This window comes from Tursiops truncatus, chromosome 6, assembly GCF_011762595.2.
Source record: "Tursiops truncatus isolate mTurTru1 chromosome 6, mTurTru1.mat.Y, whole genome shotgun sequence".
NCBI lineage: Eukaryota > Metazoa > Chordata > Mammalia > Artiodactyla > Delphinidae > Tursiops > Tursiops truncatus.
In genome coordinates, this window is record NC_047039.1 from 93,640,241 (window position 1) to 93,657,395 (window position 17,155).

At 43.2% G+C, this 17,155-nt stretch overlaps 1 protein-coding gene across 7 annotated transcripts in view; it reads right to left on the bottom strand.

Moving 5' to 3' along the window:
• The window catches only part of PTGR1 (prostaglandin reductase 1), a 45,058-nt gene that overhangs the window by 17,261 nt on the left and 10,642 nt on the right, over positions 1-17,155 (bottom strand). For 3 of the 7 annotated variants that reach the window (XM_073806398.1, XM_073806396.1, XM_073806403.1), the window contains 3 exons: positions 12,710-12,824; positions 5,147-5,323; positions 3,814-3,874 (listed from right to left, as the gene is read on the bottom strand). The gene's annotated coding sequence lies outside the window, so the exon portion shown is untranslated. The other 4 variants (XM_073806397.1, XM_073806401.1, XM_073806400.1 and 1 more) reach the window with 4 other exon arrangements.

Genomic DNA, 17,155 nt, shown 5'->3' on the forward strand with positions numbered 1-17,155 from the left:
CATTTTGGTGCAAAGGTGTCCCAGGGCACTGTAGAGAATTCACAGGGGCTTCCTAGGATATTTTAAGTTTTAGGGAAACAGCTCTAATTACTGGACATGGCACCAACTAATACTATTATGTTGCTTGGACCTAACTATTTAGCAAATGGAACTGTCAGGTATTTCTTTTAGCCCAGGGACACTGTGAGAAAAGGATTGTGCTACTAAGGATGCTGTAACCAAGAAAGTTTGGGAACCTCTGGCTTAGAAATCATTTCTACTCTTCATTTGGCCAGACATCAGTCATATGAGCCTCAGCTAACTGCAAGGGAGGCTGAGAAATACAGTTTTCCCCTTGTGAGCACATCCACTGCTTCTGCCCCAGTCTGTCCTGATAACCACACCCTTTCCTTCTTCCCACACCACATGTTGTACATACTTTCCCCAAGAGAGACAGTCCGAAGTCTGATTCGATCCATGTTCCCAGCTCAAAGTCCAGGGTCTCTGGGTTGGAAGTTTGAGTCCATGGGAGCATGGACTTAGGTCAATTTGTGGGCTTCACAGAAGGGTGATGGGGGTGTTCACTTAGATTTTGCCTTTGGGACCCTAAATGTCAGTGTCTCTCAGTCCTTGGAGCAGTGTTATTTCTTCAGAAGGGTCTACAGTTTTTCTAGGGAAGGACTTAAGCTTCCAGGCGCCATAAGCCTGGCTATTTTTCTGGAACAGGTGGAAGAAAGCTGCATGGTAGTATGGGGTTGGAGTTCACCCGTATACAGAATTCCACTTAATCTGTATTCAGCCTTATGTCCTCCAGGGCCAGGGTCCCCAAGTTAAAAGCCTCTCAAGTTCTCTTTGGTGAAAGATGATACCTCAGATTTCTATGGGGGTGAAATTTTCATAGGGTGATGGACAGTCCCTGACCATGAAGGGTGGGAGTGGCATCTGGGGCTTGAACCGCTCTTATGCGTGTTTTCAAGCACGTTCTCTCCTTTGAGTCCCTGATTTCCTCCACCTTGTGAATCGTCTGGATCTCATCAGTACCTTTTCGGAAGGCAGTCGTGGCTTTTTCTCCTGGTCAGTAAAATTCTTCCAAACGGTATATGTCTTCAAATATTATTGTTTGGGCTTACATATGTCTCTTAATTTTTATATCAGGTTTATTGAGATGGAATTTACATAAAATTCACTTTTCAGATTTTGTCAATCTACTACAATTGACAAAAATGTAAGTAAAGTATATAACATGATTTGATATACATTGTGAAATGAGTCCACACATCCATCACCTCACATATTTACTTTTTTTTTTTTGGCAAGAACATGTAAGTTCTACTCTCTTAGCAAATTCCAGCTATACAATATAGTGTTAAAAACTGTAGTCACCATGTTATCCACTAGATCCTCTGACCTTATTCATCTTATAACTCAGTTACACCTTTTGATTAACCACTCCCTATTTTACCCAACCCTGGCAACCACTTTCCTACTTTCTACTCTATGCATTCGTTTTTTTTTTTTTTTGAGTCCACATGCAAGTGGTACTATACAGTGTTTTTCTCTGATTTATTTCACTTAGCATAATGTTCTCCAGGTTCATCCATGTTGCTGCAAATGACAGAAGTTCCTTCTTTTTTTAAGTCTGAATAATATTCTATTGTGTGTGTGTGTATATATATATATATATATATATATATATATATACACACACACACACACCCCACATTTTCTTTACCAATCCATCTGTTGATGGACACTGAGGTAGTTTTGATACCTTGGCTATTGTGAATAATGCTGCAAAAAACCACCTCTTTAAATTTCACCATTTTACATTCCACCAGGAGTGTATAAGTAAATCGGTAAAATCATTGTTTCATCTTTTCACCATCACCTGTTATTTTCTGTCTTTTTTATTACAACATTCTACAGCTTCCCCTAAATTTTTCTTAAAAATTTTTTTGGGGGAGCTGCAACGCGTGGTTTGTGGGATCTTATTACCCCGACCAGGGATCGAACCCGGGTCCACAGCAGTGAAAGCCCATGTCTTAACCACTGGACCGCCAGGGAATTCCCCCCAATTTTTGTTTCTTATCATCTATATTGTTTTGGATTTTCCAGAGGAGAAGGCAGAATTCTTTACTACCTTAAAATTGGAATCCCTGTAGATCTTGCTTAACCTTTTCAGTGGGGCTGATAAAATCTGTCATTGGTGATATCCTGCCTGGTTCTTACCAGGGAATGTCTATGGAATGTTGACCACCACTTTGCTATCAAGATTTCACTGAAAAAGATTTGTACACCTGGGATATACACCAGTTCACAGAACATAAACTAAATGTCTGAGTTGTAGAATAATAGCACATGCCGGCAAAAATCGTATTTTCTTGATGCAGTTGAGTTATATCAAGTCCAGTTAGCTACCTGGCAGCAGTTATGGATTTGCCATAAGCATCAGGCTAAAATATTGCGGCAAAAGTTCTAAATGCATTAATCTGAAATACTGTATTCAAAAGAGCACTGTTTTCTTTAATACTTTATTTCAGAAATGCACAAATTGTGCATAGATTGATAGGTGTAGTTAAAAACTGTCCAGAACTCCAGCAACAACCAATCAAAAATGTAATGGAGGGACTTCCCTGGTGGTGCAGTGGTTAAGAATCTGCCTGTCAATGGAGGGGACACAGGTTCGAGCCCTGGTCTGGGAAGATCCCACATGCTGCGGAGCAACAAAGCCCATGTGCCGCAACTACTGAAGCCCACGCGCTCTAGGGCCCATATACTGCAACGAAGGGTAGCCCCCCCTCGCCGCAACTAGAGAATGCCCGCACGCAGCAAAAAAGACCCAACACAGTCATAAATAAATAAATTAATTAAAAATGTAACGGAAAAAAAGAACAGATGAGTCTAGATGTGGAACCATGTTATTAATAGATTGTAAAGGAAAGATGGAATATTCCATAAGTGGTGTATGAAAAACTAGCTTGTCTCTTGGAAAAAATTACCTATTTTACTGTTGGGCCCAAAATAAATTCTGAAAAGAGATTTAGATGGGCACGGGGGAAACATGAAGATCTTTGTTCTTCCTGTCTCCTCTTAAGGTGAAATATATCAGTGCCCACTTGGGAGGCTTCCCTACGAAGAATGTAACGTGTGATTGTGGATCTTACAGATGTTGGCCTTTCTTTGGCTGCTTATTGTACTTCTTTCTCCCTACAAGTAAGCCAGGAGTCCATAGCACTTTGGTAGCAAGGAAGCTCCTGTCTTGTGGCCTAAATTTTGTACTGGACCTATTTTTCTTCTTTTTAAAAGTTAACTTTATTGACGTATAATTTATATACAATAAATGCATGCATTTAAATGTACTGTTTAATGAGTTTTGACACCTATCCACCCTTATGTCATCCCCATCCAAACAGAACATTGAAATCACCCCAGAAAATTCTCTTTTGCCCCTTTGCAGTCAATCCCAATCCCCTATTCCCTGCTCCGTCACAGATCTAACATAAAAGCTAAAAGGGTAAAACTTACAGAATAAAAATATGGGAGAAAAATTTCATGACCTACAGATAGGTAAAGGTTTCTTAGGTGAAAGACTAAAAGCACTTAACCATCAAAGAAAAAATGGTAAGTATTATCAAAATTTAAAATATATCCTCTTGGGAATTCACTGGCAGTCCAGTGGTTAGGACTCTGCACTTTCACTGCCAGGGCATGGGTTCAATCCCTGGTCGAGGAACTAAGATCCAGTGAGCCACACAGGGAGGCCAAAGAAAAAAAACAACTAATATATATATGTTTATAATATATATATGTGTATATATGTATATAGATACGTACATGCTCTTGACTTCTGGTTTCTGGTCCAGCATGTATTGCGCTTGGGTGTCATCAGTCTGTCCTAACAACAAGAAAAACATTGAGCATAAAAAAATCAACAACTCTTGAGATCCAGCAGAGACCTTAGGTCACGGGGTAAACCACTGCCCCCAGAGTGGGAGAGTCAGACAGATACCGAGAGTCACAAGCTACTGGGGTAGAAGCCTTAGAACAGAACCCACCACGGGACCCAGTGCTGGGGCAGGAACCCTTCACCTGGAGCTGACACGCTGCTGGAGGCTCAAACTTGTGGACAAGTTCGAGAGGTAAAAACACCAGGGGGTGCCCAGCCGTAGGGGTGACCCCACTTTTTCCTGAGTTTTTTCTCATGCATATGTTATTTCCCCCACATGGGAAGGGGACACAGAAGCACAGGGACTTTAATTTTTTTAATTGAATTTGTAATAGTGAATAAATTTGTTCATTAGATTCAGAATTCAAAAAGCACAAAAGTGTAGTTTTTCTCTTATCCCCCATCTTTCAGGCACACCTCAGTTCTTGTTATTACATCTTTCCAGAGGTTTTATACACACACACACACAATCGCACTTTTTTCTCTTATTTTTTCCTTGTACTCCAATTTGATCCCTCCTCTATTTGGTAGCAGAATTGATCGACAGAACTGACATTTTCATGATACTGAATCTCCCAGTCCAAGAGCATGGTAACTTCCATATGTTCAGTCTTCTTTTGTGTTTCTTAGTCATGTTTCAAAGCTTTCTTCATAATAATCTCTCACATTTTTGTTGGCTTATAAAGATTCCCATATGTTATCTTTTTTTGTAGCTGTTGTGAGTGATAGATTCCTTCCTTGGTCTGCCACGTTAGACCTGCCCACAGAGGACCAATGGGGGCTCCCCTGAGTCCGTGTACATCAGCAATGGTTATTTCTCCTTGTGTAACCATAAGCCATAGGGGTGGTGATCTTGACTTCAAATTCACTGATTTCTGCAGGGAGGTAGCTAACACTTACTGAGTACCTAATATATGCCACGTGTTATGCTGGTGTTTTAAATAAATGTATAATATGTATGTGAAGCAGATGTTACTGTCCTCACTTTACAGATGAAAAATCAGAAGTTCAAGGTCACAGAAGCAGTAAACTTTTGGACTCGAGAGCCATTATTTTCTACCACAACCCTGAGGGAACTATAGCAGGCAGTAAGTTCACTTGGCCATTGTTCAATATGAAATTTTCCCTCTCTCTTGCTAATTATATTCCACTTAAATGTATTTTATTAGGTAGATCAGATGCATTACAATGAATGTTTTTTAGATCATGAAGACAGCATACCTTTTACTAAATGATTATAAAGAAACTAAATAATCATCCAAATGATTTCGAGATTCCATGTGTCATTTTTGTTCATGCTTTCACTATTGCTTCCCCCAATTCTCTCAGCATTCCCATAAATGCAGCTGGCATGCTTTCAAATCCTTCAGTGATGTGTTCATGGTACTGGATTTTACCCTGTATCAAAACAACAACAAACATAATAGATTAATTTCATATTCTAAATTATATACTCTTCTCACTGTAGCAACAAATTTATCAGTACATCATGGGAAACTTGGAACTAGGAAGTGGAGAGCCTGTCCTCTTTGAACTTATAGTCATTTGGGGGGCATGACCCACATACACAGTGTATGTAACAGATTACAGCACACATAAGAGTTTAATAATGGGCGTCAGATCACAGCATAACAATACGAGAAATGTCACAAGGAAGCAATTAACTAATTTCTAAGTAAACTGAACAAAAAATTTAATAATGTAATGATCTCAGAAGAGGCGGAAGCATATGGAGCAGGGGACATCCTTGCAGGGTATCATCTGTGTTCATCTTTCCAGTAGCCCAATGCTGTAGCATCATTACCTCTGTTTGACCCCTGAAGAGGCAGAACCTGTTCAGGAAATGTAAATACGATGGCAGTCTAAAAATATGTCTTCCCTTCAAGCCAAGATTTGTTCAGTAAGTGTTTAACATTCATTTAGGAGTGTGGGAGGGAAGAGTTCATTTAGTGAAGAAGGATTTTCATTTCTCTTTTTTCTACAAGGCACAGTCTACTAAATAGAACTAATTCACATTCTCACATTATTTTAAAGAGGTCCTATGTGGAGACCTAAGTCACCTTATACTATTTTTCCCTAATGTATCCAGTGATGGTTTAGCATCCTTTATGGATTTATGGAGGGACTATTTATTTGCTTGAGGTCACTCAACTAGTATGTAGGGAAGCTGGGATTTGAACACTTAACTATCAATAGAAAGCCCCAGCTCATTCCTGTGCTTGAAGAGGCCAAGAACCTGGAAAGGGTCAAAAGCTATAATCAAAAGTTTAGAGGTTAAAAGTAGAGGGTGAATACTAATATAAAATGTTAATAATATGGGAAATTAGGATATAATAGAATACAGGGTATATGGGAACTCTCTACTCTCAGGAATTTTTCTGTAACTCTAAAACTATTCTAAAATAAAAAGTGTATTTAAAAAGGGGGGAGGGGGCTTCCCTGGTGGCGCAGTGGTTGAGAGTCCGCCTGCTGATGCAGGGGTCACGGGTTCGTGCCCTGGTCCGGGAAGATCCCACATGCCGCGGAGCGGCTGGGCCTGTGAGCCATGGCCGCTGAGCCTGCGCGTCCAGAGCCTGTGCTCCGCAACGGGAGAGGCTACAACAGTGAGAGGCCCGTGTATCACAAAGAAAAAAAAAAAAAGAAAGGGGGAGGGATGAGAAAGAAATAAGTAGATGAGAGAGAAATTAAACCAATTCACTAGTTACTTAGAACAAAATTATAATTAGGTTCACTTTGTAGGAAGAAAGCATTTGGGACACCAGCACAGTGGTGTCTGCTGTCAGCTGTGATCACGTTTGATTTCACCAACAGGGACAAAGAGGCTACACACTGGGAACTCTAAACGCATCCCACTCTTCCCAGCTCCCTGGAAAGAGCCCAGCCCAGCACTCGGAGAGTGTTAGACTGGGAAAAACGCCAAGCTCCAGGGGATGCCAGGGGAGCCATCTATGTCTTTGAATTTGGAAATGATCAGGAAGCCAGGGGTTAGGAAGTATGGTACCACTTTTCTCCTGGGAAACGAAAATCATGCCACCTCGGTTATTCAGATTTCTGTTGACTAAAACTCCACATGGCGTAAGGTGGGAAAATGATCACAGCTCAGGACAAAGCGATTGGATTCTTCCTCTGGATCTATAAGGCATGGCTATAAGACGACTCCACTCTAGGACCTGGAAGAGCCATGGCAAAATATACGCCCCTCTAACACTCCTTCATCTTGACAATGTTCACCTAGTGCCTATTCAGACCATCCTGGGTGGTGTGGATACATCAGCAAACAAAATGCGTGAATATTGCTGCCCTCGGGGAGGTTACATTCTCATGGGAGGGAGACAGACAATTAAGTGAATTATAGTGTATATTATGTTAAAAGATGATAATTGCTATGGATCAAAGTAAGATAAGGAGGCTCAACCAGTGAAGGGGGATTGCAATATAAAATAGGGTCATGTTCAAAGCGTCCTCATTCAGAAGGCAGTTTTCAGCAAAAACTTGAAGGAGGGGGTGAGAATTAAGTAAGCAGTTATGGAGAAGTGGAGGGGTGTGGGGAGAGACAGTAAGCAATGAAACTAGAGAGGTAACGGAGGCCAGATAGTGTCCAGCCTCGCAGGGTTTATTCTAAGTGAAATGGGGAGCTTTGCAGGGTTTTGAGCGTAAGATGACTTGGTGTGATTTATGCTTTAAAAGATCACTCTGGCTGCTGTGTTGGGAATTGTCTGTAGGGGTGAAAAAGTGGGAGAGCAGCTTAGAGGCCACCACAACATCCAGGCCAGACAAGATGGTGGCCTAGACCAGGATGGTGGCAGTGGAGGAGGGGAAACAGGGCAGATTCTGAATGTATCTCCGAGGTTGGGCCACCAGAATTTGCCGACAGATTAGACATGGATGTGAGAGAACGAAAGGAATCAAAGATAATTTCAACGTTTTTGAATTGAGCAACTAAAAAGGTTGTCATAACTGAGACGGTGCGGTCTATATATAGAGCAAGTTTGGCAGGAAAGATCAAGACGTTTTCGGTTTTTAACACTTTAAGACAGAGATGGAGAAGCGTATCGCACATCCAAGCACAGCTGCTGAACAGTCTAGAGCTCAGGGGAGAGATCTAGGCTGGAGACAGACAGTTGGGAGCTGTCAGCATACTGATATTTAAAAGCAAGAGCGTGGGGCTTCCCTGGTGGCACAGTAGTTGAGAGTCCACCTGCCGATGCAGGGGACATGGGTTCGCACCCCGGTCCGGGAGGATCCCACATGCCGCGGAGCGGCTGGGCCCGTCAGCCATGGCCGCTGAGCCTGCGCGTCCGGAGCCTGTGCTCCGCAACGGGAGAGGCCACAGCAGTGAGAGCCCCGCGTACCGCCAAAAATGAAAATAAAAGCAAGAGCATGGATGAGATAACAAAGGGCTGAGAGAGTGTGGACAGAGGAGAGAAGAGGCCCAGGGACCATGCATTGGGACACTGTTATTAATTTGGAGAGAAGAAAAGAAGCTAGCAGAGGAGTCTGAGGAGGACCAATCAGTGAGGAAAACCAAAAGCCAAGGGAAGCCAAAGGAAGCAAGGAGGGAGCGATGCTCTCTGTCAAATACCCTCCACAGCCAAATGATGTTAAGAGCCGATGACTGGAGTCCACAGTGTGAGGGCCATCGGCGACCTTGACAAAAGCTGTGTTGGTGGAATGGCGACAGTGCAAAACCCGACAGGCGGGTTTAAGACAGAATGGAAAGAGGGGCTGCAGACAGTGAGTGCAGACAAGACTTCCAGGTATTTTGTTATAAAAGGGGGAGCAGTGAGATGAACCCATATTCCCAGTGGAAATGAAATCTGCAGCATCCAAAGGGAAGGGGATCTGGTGGAGGAGCGGCCCTGGAGCTTCTCACCTCTGAGACCCCTGTCAGCAAGCCTTTCAGAGCCTCTGGCGGACTTCTTGCCAGCAGTAGACGGGGAGGCCTTCGAAGTGAAGCTCCTTAAAGATGACGGCCTCCGGGGTGGGCCTGTGAACAGGAGGGTTTGGGCAGCAGGGCCCAGGCGGGTGGCCGTGGTGAAAACACAGGTGGTACGAGGCGTGTCAGAGTTCTCCCAGTGCGCTCCCTTCTGTTTCCTCCACCCTTTCTGACCCACGGGACTGCCCACAAATCAACATGCACTCTGTGGTAGGCAGAATAATGGCCCCCAAAGACGTCCGCATCCTAATTCCCAGAGCCTGCGAATATGTTACCTTACGTGGCAAAAGGGGCTTTGCAGATATGACTAAGTTAAGAACCTTCAGATGGGGAGATTATTCTATATTATACAGGTAGGCCCACACGAGGGCCCTTGTAAGGGAAAGAGGGATGCAGAAAAATTGGAGTCGGGAAAAAATATGTGATGATGGAAGCAGAGATCAGAGCGAGAGAGAGAAAGAGAGAGAGCAAGAGAGAGACAGAGAGAGAGAGAGAGAGAGGGAGATTTGGAGATGCAGTGCTGCTGGCTTTGAAGATGCAGAAAGGGACTGTGAACCAAGGCACGCAGGCGGCCTCTAGAACTGGAAAAGGCGGGGAAACGAGTCTCTTCTTGAGCCTTCAGAAGGAATGCAGCCCTGCCGACCCATTTTAGACTTTTGACGTCTAGAACTGTAAGACAATAAATTTGTGTTGTTTTAAGCCACTGAGTCTGTGGTAATAGTTACAGCAGCCATGGGAAACCGACACACACGTGGAGTCCTTGTACAGGCCGGGCAGCCAGGAACTGTTCATCCGTCACCTGCCAGAAGCAAGGTCCACCAAAAGCTTCCCAAACAGTTCTAGGGAACAGAACGAGGTCCTGAAGATAACGTGTGAAACGTTTCTGTGCTGCTCAAGGGTGAATACCCTGATATTCACAATACTTAGCGTGTTCTTCTTTATGGCTCAATACAGTCATTTTATGGCATAAATCTATCAATTTCTGTTCTGTTCTCAAAGCGGATGCAAAACAACTGGTGTCCTCCCCTGGCCTACCAGCCAAGAAGAGAATAGATCAAGGGGCTCAGCAAATCCCACACCTGCCCCTGCCCTCGCCATTTCAAGATACCAAGAGTTAGCCTGAAACAGTGGGTCTCACACTTCCCTAAGTGTCAGAATAACGTGGAGAGCTTGTGAAAAGCGATTGCTGGGCCCCTCACCGAGCTTCTGACTGTGGAGATGGAGTGGGCCCCGAGGATTTGTATTTCTAACAAGTCCCCAGGAGATGGTGATGCTGTTGGTCTTGGGCCCACACTTTGAGAACCACCAGCGTAGAAAAAGCACAGGGCTACCCTGCAGCCTGTAAAAAAGATAGTACTCTTCTGTGCGTGAGAGAAAAGGTTGTATTGGTTGCCTGGTTTATTTTCCCAAGGATCCTAAGTGACCAGAAACTGAGGGAATGGCACCTGAGCATAGTCTTACAAGTTCCAGGAAGTCAGGTGAAAATGCCCAGGGAATATCAGGGCCGGAAGAGCCCAGGTGACTGGCAGAATCTAGCTTCAGCCTCCTTCGTAACTGGTATTACTCAGGCCTCAAGTTCCCACTTGCTACTTTGAAGAAAGCAATGTCAGCAGTCAGAAAAGTAGGGCTTTGGGACTTCCCTGGTGGCACAGGGGTTAAGAATCCACCTGCCAGTGCAGGGGCCATGGGTTCGAGCCCTGGTCCAGGAAGATCCCACATGCCGCAGAGCAACTAAGCCTGTGCGCCACAACTACTGAGCCTGCGCTCTAGAGCCTGCAAGCCACAACTACTGAGCCCGCACACTGCAACTACTGAAGGCTGCGCGCCTAGAGCCCATGCTCCGTAACAAGAGAATCCACCGCAATGAGAAGCCCATGCACCGCAAGGAAGAGTAGCCCCCGCTCACCACAACTAAAGCCCGCCTGCAGCAATGAAGACCCAAAGCAGCCAAAAAAAAAAAAAAAAAAAAAAGAGATAAAGAAGGAAAAGTAGGGCTTTGTTCTGAAGCAAAAGAAACTGATGCAAGACGAGTGAGACATGAGAGGGACACATCCAAATGCTAGATTAGTCTTGCAGAAAGAGTGCTTCTCCAGAAGACTCACCCCAGCCATATTTCTCTTGGGTTAAGGAGTGGAGTCCTCATTTTCTCATCTTGGAAGAGGATGAAATACTGTTTCTGGGATTGTGCATGCTGATGGGGATGTGGTTTCTTTATTGCGAGTAGAAAACAAATGTGGCATGAAAGCTGGGGGAAACAAGTACTTGCCTCCGAGCTCTCCTAACAGTGAAATATGTTAGAATTTCTGGAGATCAGAGGCAGAGCAGAATCTCACTTGATTAAAATGGAATGGACAAGGCCAGCTTGTCCACAAGGCCAGATAGGTCTCAAAAACCTGAGCCCTGAGCCGCTGAACTTGCAAAGACTAATTGCTTAAAAGCCTAGATCAAGTTACTGTATCCAAAATATTGGGCTGTGGTCAGGAAAATGCATCCTGGACCTCTGCTCAATTGGCAGGAAGATTTCCCAGGATGCTAGCTTAGCATCAATTAGAAAAATATGGGGGGGAAAAGTCCCTAATAAGATTGCCAGGTGCACCTGGAGTATCTTTCTTGGAGAAAGTAGCCTCTTTGATTTTTCACAACCCAACAGGGAATCTACAAGTGGGCCTTCCTCAGCCTCTTCCACTCCCATCCACCTGTCTCAGTGTAGCCGAGGTATTGTTAACTAGCAGAGTTATAAGGTTTCATTCCCACGAGTGAAGCCCATCATAGAACAAATGACCCATTTATTTGTGGTTGCCTGGATCCTGATGGTAATCTGGAAGATTCCTTTTTGTTCTTCTTTCTCCTTTTTTTTTTTTTTTTTTTTTGCGGCATGTGGGATCTTCCTGGACCAGGTCACGAACCCGTGTCCCCTGCATCGGCAGGCGAACTCTCAACCACTGCACCACCAGGGAAGCCCTTTCTCCTTTTTAAAATTTTTAGACCACAGGTAAATCTGTAATCTCACCAATAGCACAGAATCATTTGTAGCAGAAAGGACTCTGTATGAGGAGTTCAGAAGATCTGCTTTTATTTTGAGTCTGTCGCTAATAGGATTGAAAGAGTCTCTGGTCCTTTGGGCCATCCATCTCCCCATCTGTAAAATAAGAGGCCTATAGGACATCTCTTAGAAAACTGAGATTTAATGAACATAGTTCTCTAGTTGATACTGCTTTTGGACTTATTTGGGCATGGAGGTGGGAGGGGAAGGTCTCAGCATAAGACAGTGGAGAAGTGAGGGATGGAGGGCCTGGCAGCGGACAGGAGAAGCAAAACAAGGACGTTCTAGGGATCGAGAGAAAACGCATGCCCCTTTCCCTTGTAGTGGAAATTGTCAGTTTGGTGCTGCTGCAGGAAACTCTGCCCACTACTGTCTGAAGGAAATGGCAGCCTGTTTTCCCTTCACCCACATTAAGCCACCGTCTACCCACCCCCAAACCTCCAGCACATCTCGAATATCCTGAAGAACCCTCATTTTTTCCAGCCAGGACAACGTGTTCTATTTCTAAATCAAATCATGGCTTTTCACAACTTTGCAGAAAACAGTAAGTAAAAAACTAAAACTTTTAATAACTCTGTTTCTTCCATATTTTCAGCGCCTGTTATTTCTCTATGTCAAAATCCAATATAAGCTGATTTAGCACAGATATACACAATTATATGTTTTTAGTTTAATAAATACTATTTCATCAAGAATATTAGGAAATCTTTTAAATACTTTGATAGTCACTGGCCTACACCATATCTGTGAATCTCCTCCTTGTCCCGTCTTTCTACACCTGTGATCATGTGCGTGAGCTCATTACCTGGGGGAAGGAGGCCGGTTCTGTTATATGTAGAGATGGGCCCACGTATAGCAATAGCAAGTCTTCCAAATTTCTTAATCTGGGGGATAACAACGTTGGAAAACTCTACACCCACCTAAACAGACAGGGAAACAAAAAACCAAAACCTTTAAATAATCTAAACCCTAGAAGATTCAGGAGAATCATTAACTCACAATGATCATTTCACAATACTTGTTTTAGCAGCAATAACACTGATTAAATTAGCACCGCAGGGCAGAAAATCGCAGTTGGAAAGAGACATTAGAAACTAGGCATTTTCATTTGACTGTAGAAATACACCTTATATAACTTGTAAATTTTACTTCATTATAATTTGGGGTTTTCTGACCAGTTCAGTAATCTCATTGCTTTATCTAAAAGTATGGAAAAATAACTCAGAAGCCATATATCAAGAACAAAGTTGGAGGACTCACAGTTTCCGATCTCAAAACTTACTACGAAGCTACATCAATCAAGACAGTGTGAGAACGGAAATATAGATCAATAGTACTAAACTGAGAGTCCAGAATAAGCCCTTACATTTACAGTCAATTGATTTTTGACAAGAGTGCCAAAACAATTCAACAGGGGAAAAAACAGTCTTTTTAACAAATGGTGCAGAACAACTGACATCCACACGGAAAAGAATGAAATAGGACTCCTCCCTTACACGATACACAAAAATTAACTTAAAACATGTCATAGGGCTTCTCTGGTGGCGCAGTGGTTGAGAGTCCGCCTGCCAATGCAGGGGACACGGGTTTGTGCCCCGGTCCGGGAAGATCCCACATGCCGCGGAGTTGGCTGGGCCCGTGAGCCATGGCCGCTGAGTCCGCGCATCCGGAGCCTGTGCTCCGCAACGGGAGAGTCCACAACAGTGAGAGGCCCGTGTACCTAAAAAAAAAAAAAAAAAAAAAAAAAGCGTGTCATAGACCTAAATATAAGAGCTAAAACGATAAAACTCTTAGGAAAAAACCATAGGAGTAAACCTTTGTGACCTTGGATAAGGCAAAGGCTTCTTAGACATGACACCAAAAGCCTAAGCAACAAAAGAAAAAATAAATTGGACTTCATCAAAAATTTAAAACTTTTGTGTTTCGAAGGACACCATCAAGAAAGTGGAAGAAAAAAAAGGAAAGTGAAAGCAACTCGCAGAATAAGAGAAAATATTTGCAAACCCTATACAGGAGATATTATTACTAATGATCCTCATTTTGAGTATATTCCATAATTGAGAACTGGACTACTTGCTAGTATTATTTATAACCCCAATACTCATAGAGCTTTCCCTGGTCATTTGCAGACATACACAGAGTGGCTAGTGGCAAAAGAGACACAAAGTTCCCAGCTGAGGTCAAAAAAGGCCAAGGGTCTGCCTTCTTTTTTTAGCTCTCATACCGAGATTACCAGAGGATGAAGACAGTAGGGGGCAGTGCAGAGTGGTTCAAGAAGCTCCAGCTCTGGGGCCAGCTGAATGGAGTATGAATCCCAACTGTGGGAGGATTAGTCCTGGGGCAGCCTCAGACAAGTTACTTAACACTTTTAAACAAAAATTTTCTCTTTTAAAATAAAAAGAGAAGTTATAGGAAGGACTAAAGATTGTAATCTATGTAAGATATGTGCATGTGTGTGCACACTTCCAGTAGGAGCAATGGTTCAGTGTTTGTGGTGACTTTATAGAACATAAAGTTCTATAGGAACTTATAGACCGGGAATACTGAGAATTGACTGTATCTGATAAGGGACTTGGGTCCAGAATATATAAAGAACTCTGACAACTCAACAAATAACCCAACTGAAAATGGTCAAAGGATTTGAGCAAACATTTCTCCAAAGAAGACATACAAATGGCCAATAAGCACATGAAAAGATGCTCAACATCACTAACCATTGGAGAAATGCAAATCAAAACCACAACAAAATATCACTTCAAACTCACTAGGATAGCCACAATCAAAATGACAGATAATAAACTCTGCTGAAGATTTGGGGAAATTGGAACCCTTACAGATTGCTGGTGACAATGTAAAATGGTGCAGCCATTTTGCAAAATAGTATGGCAGTTCCTAAAAATATTAAACGTGGAGTTACCATATGACCCAACAATTCTGATTGTAGTCAAGAGAAATGAACACATATATCCACACAAAAACTCGTACATGAATGGTCATAGCCAGCATTATACATAATAGCCGAGAAGTGTGAATGACTCAATTGCCCATCAACCGATGGATGGATGAATAAAATGTGATATATCCATACAATGGAATATTATTTGGCCATAAAAAGAAATGAGGGACTTCCCTGGTGGTGCAGTGGTTCAGAATCCGCCTGCCAATGCAGGGGACACGGGTTCGATCCCTGGTCCGGAAAGAACCCACATGCCGCGGAGCAAATAAGCCCACGTGCCACTACTGAGCCTGTGCATCTAGAGCCTGTGCCACCGCAATGAGAAGCCCACGCACCACAATGAAGAGTAGCCCCTGCTCACCGCAACTAGAGAAAGCCCGCTCGCAGCAACAAAGACCCAATGCAGCCAAAATAAATAAATAAATTTATTTTTAAAAAAAGAAAATGAAGTAACATTGCAAATCAATTATATTTCAATAAAAATTTTTTAAAAAAGGAATGAAAAAATGATACATGCTACAATATGGATGGACCTTGAAAACATGCTAAGTGTAAGAAGCCAGTCACAAAATATCACTTTTGGGGGGACAAAGGGGAGTGACTGCTAATGAACACAAGCATTTCTTTTCAGGGTGATGAAAATGTTCTAAAATTGTGGCAAGGGTTGTACAATTCTGTGAATACACTAAAAGTTACCGAGTTCTATGTTTTAAACAGGTAAATTATATCTCAATAAAGCTGTTTTTTAAAAAAGGCATATGTGCTTTCCTCATATATTTTTAGATGGAAACTCTAGAAGTAGATTCCCTCATATAGTACTTAGTTGCTTTGCTAGTAAATCAGATATTAAGTCCAATTTGTACTTACATTATCAAAATCACAATCATAACCCTCAGGAGAGGCTTTTTGCAAAGTTTCTTCCAAAGACTTTACTGTTTTGTAGTTAAAGGCAACATCAAATCCATACTTTTCAAGGCAGGCAACCCTTTTGTCAGACCCTGCTGCTCCAACAACTTTGCAGCCTTAAATGGGGAGAAAAATGGAAACCATTTATAAACCACAAGCATGGGCCAAGTCTATCCTCCTAGTCTAGAATGGCCAGGTTCCTCCAGAACAACCTCCTAGGTGCTGAGCCACATATATAATGGGCCAACAGACCCCCTAGGCGAAATTCGTCCCTAAACTAGCCTATGATACAACCCAACCATCACTTCAGCTTGCCTCTGACCACCCCACCGATCCCTCCTATGTTTAGGTGGTTTGCAGCTCATTTCAACCTGCTGCCTTGACTCTCCTGTTTCTTTTTTTTTTTTTTTTTTGGTGGTACGTGTGCCTCTCACTGCTGTGGCCTCTCCCGTTGCGGAGCACAGCCTCCGGACGCGCAGGCTCAGCGGCCATGGCTCACGGGCCCAGCCGCTCCGCGGCATGTGGGATCTTCCTGGACCGGGGCACGAACCCATGTCCCCTGCATCGGCAGGCGGACTCTCAACCACTGCGCCACCAGGGAAGCCCTTGACTCTCCTGTTTATGTTGGGGCTTCTTCTCCCTTGCAATGACTTGCGTGCTATCTCTTGGTGCAGTGACTCTTTAGACTATAATGTTGGCTCTGCCCTGGGACTCTCATATCAAAGACAGCCCTCCTGGTAACTGCCCCGTGTTCTGTGATTTGGCCCAAAGCGTTGGACTAGGTGCTGCCTAATCATAGAGGAACTGGAGTGCATCCTGAGAAGCACTTTCAGGTTGAGACTAGAGCTTATATTGGTACATAGAGAGTAGATCTTCAGAAAGCTCTCTTCTATTCTGAATGTATCGTGAAGACCAGAATATCAGCCTCTGTTCACTCTCAATTGGGGAAAGGCCTTTGGGTTCGTACATGTATCTGTACAAACGACTGCCATATGCTTTTTCCATTCCTTCATGATTCAAGAAAAAACAATTTTGCAAAATCTCTTATCCTTGGTCCTTTTGCCTTCTAACCTTATACTCTCATAAGATGATCTCATTTACTCTTATGACCTCACTACCACCTTCATGCAGATGATTCCCTTGTTTATTAACTCCAGCCATGCCTCTCTCCTGAGTTCCAAATCAGTATTTCCAGCGACCTATAACAATCTTCACTTGGAGAGCCTAAGGGGCCTCATAATCAATGTGTCTAAAATGGAATCTTTTTTTCCCCTTGCTTCTTACCTGTTGTTCCTCCTCTATCCTCTATTGTAGTGGGTGATACCACGCAGTTATCCAAACCTGAAACATGTGGGTCAAAGGAGATGCTTCCCTTTCTCTTGCTAGCCA